The sequence below is a fragment of the Rhagoletis pomonella genome, unplaced genomic scaffold (assembly GCF_013731165.1).
Source record: "Rhagoletis pomonella isolate Grant_MI unplaced genomic scaffold, Rhpom_1.0 Rhpom_scaffold_00006, whole genome shotgun sequence".
NCBI classification, from domain to species: domain Eukaryota; kingdom Metazoa; phylum Arthropoda; class Insecta; order Diptera; family Tephritidae; genus Rhagoletis; species Rhagoletis pomonella.
In genome coordinates this window covers 21011510-21014174 of record NW_023458560.1, presented here as the reverse complement: position 1 = coordinate 21014174, position 2665 = coordinate 21011510, and positions in this window count along the sequence as shown.

The following is a 2665-nucleotide window of genomic DNA, read 5'->3' as shown; positions in this document are numbered from 1 at the left end:
CAATGCCAACCTACCTTGGATAAATGGAAACCTACATGCCAAATTTCGTTGAGATATCTCAATTTTTGCTCGAGTTATCGTGTACACGGACGGACGGACAGACGGACGGACAGACTGGCTTAATCGATTTTTATACCCGAGCGCACTTGTGCACAAGGTTATATTAATTTTGTTCACATAACGGTTGTTTGTAACAGCCAAAACGAAAAGATAGATATAGACAAATGTATACATAAATGCTCAGAACGAAAAGACAAGTCGATTAAGCCATGTCTGTCTGTCTGTCCGTCTGTCCGTCCGTCCGTGTACACGATAACTTGAGCAAAAATCGAGATATCTCAACGAAATTTGGTATGTAGGTTTCCGTTAATCCAAGGTAGATTGGTATTGAAAATGGGTGAAATCGGACTGTAACCACGCCCACTTCCCATATAACGATAATTTCCATAAATACGAAAACTGCGATATTTTAGTAACTACTGAAGATAATTCGCTCAAAATTGATATTTACAATAACTTTCAGACGAAAAATAAGAATGTTATAAATTTTTGGAAAATGGGCGTAGCCACCCCCACTTATGGTAACATGTGTATATCTTAGTAACCGCTGCACCAATTTCATCCAAACTTGGCATACATGTTACCCTTGCCACAGCATACCAAATGGCCGAAAATAACCATGCCCACTTCCCATATAACGGTAATTTCCAGAAATACGAAAACTGCGATATTTTAGTTAACTACTGAAGATAATTCACTCAAAATTGATATTTACAATAATTTTCAGACGAAGAATAAGAATATTATAAATTTTTGGAAAATGGGCGTTGCCACGCCCACTTATAGTTACATGTGTATATCTTGGTAACCGCTGCACCAATTTCTTCCAAACTTGGCACAGTTGTTGGCCTTGGTACAGCATACTAAATGGCAGAAAATTTAAAAATCTGACAATAACCACGCCCACATCCCATATAACGGTAATTTAGAGAAATACAAAATCTTCGGTAAATCAGAAAATATTAAAGCTAATTTATTCAAAATTGATGCTTGCAACAACTCTTTACCAATAAAAACGTTTATTGTTAAATTTTGGAAAATGGGCGTGGCACCGCCCACTTATGATCACATATATGTATGTCGGTAGCCGTTCTACCAATTTGTACCAAACTCGGTATGGTTATTGTGCTTGCCACATAAAAGCAAAACTTTGAAAATTATTGTAATCGGACTAAAATTACGGCCGCTTTTCATATAACGGTAAATTTCAGAAATGCTTGAAACTTCAATATTTCGAAATGTAAGGACGCTAATTTACTCTTACCATCTAGCGGTAGGTTTCGGAAAGGTGAAAAAGCATATATTTAATACTTGCGCCGGGTATTTAATGTTCGGCTCCGCCCGAACTTAGACTTTCTTACTTGTTTATTTTCATTCTGATCATTTATGTATACATTTGTCTATATCTATCTCGATTCGTTTTGGCTGTTACAAACAACCGTTATGTGAACAAAATTAATATATATAATATACAAGTGCGCTCGGGTATAAAAAGAATCAAATCCAATATCAAACTGTGTCTACATCTACAACTTAAACCCAAACACAAACTCAATCCCAAAATTTTATCTCAAACTCTCTCACTCAAGCTTAAGGTCTAAACTAAACTAAATTCAAACTTAAACTAAAACTAAAACGCATTTTCAAGCTTAAATTAAAATTCAAACAAAAACCCAGGCTAAAAACTCAAATTAACACTAAATTTCAAATTACATTTTACACTCTAACTCAAACCCGTACTCAAACCCAGCCCCTAAGTGTAACATAAGCAGTGGCTCAAACTCAGGCCTCAACCCAAATTAAGCAGTTTTCTTAAACTAATTCCAATTTTGTTACTACGGCAAATTGAATGCAAATATTTCCCAAATTTCTCCACTAACAAGATTTTACGCTAAAATATTTTCATCATTAATTCTAATTTTCTTTAATGTATATGCAAAGCTAAACTAGTGAGCAAATCTTACTCTGCACACTGTGCAAATTATAATCTACAGCCCTATTAAATTCTATTCAAAACGATTTTTCAACCCTCCTTGAAAACTTGGAAAATATTTTCTATACAATTTTATTAGAAAACTATGTGACTGTGATTTTACTACTTCTATATAAACCTTTATGGTGTTCAGCTATACATACATATGTATGTACTAGGGTATTCCTGTATGTAGGGCATAAACAAACAACTTGGTCACGTGTAACTAGTGTAAAGTAAGAAACGTAAGTTTAACTGTTTTACCAGTTTCATAACTAATGCAAAAATCCAATTTCTTATGCAAACATGAAATTCTACTCCAAATAAATGCTCCTACATTCCTGCATACTTATAGTTGTTTATGTAAGTAATAAAAGGGGCCACAATGCGAGGGAAAATGAAGGTCTGTGTGAGGATTTACTAACAAATAGCGAACAAAGGGACCACTGACGCTATATTTGTAAATATGGTGATGTTAGTTTTAAAATTTTTAGCACAAAAAAACATAGATTTTTGTTAGCAGAGCTTAATTCAATGTTAATTAAATGTGGCTGTAGCTGGATGCTTCCCTTAAGAATTTAAATTTTTTTCCTACAGGGTTTATAAAGAAGCTCAACCCGCATCAACAACAGA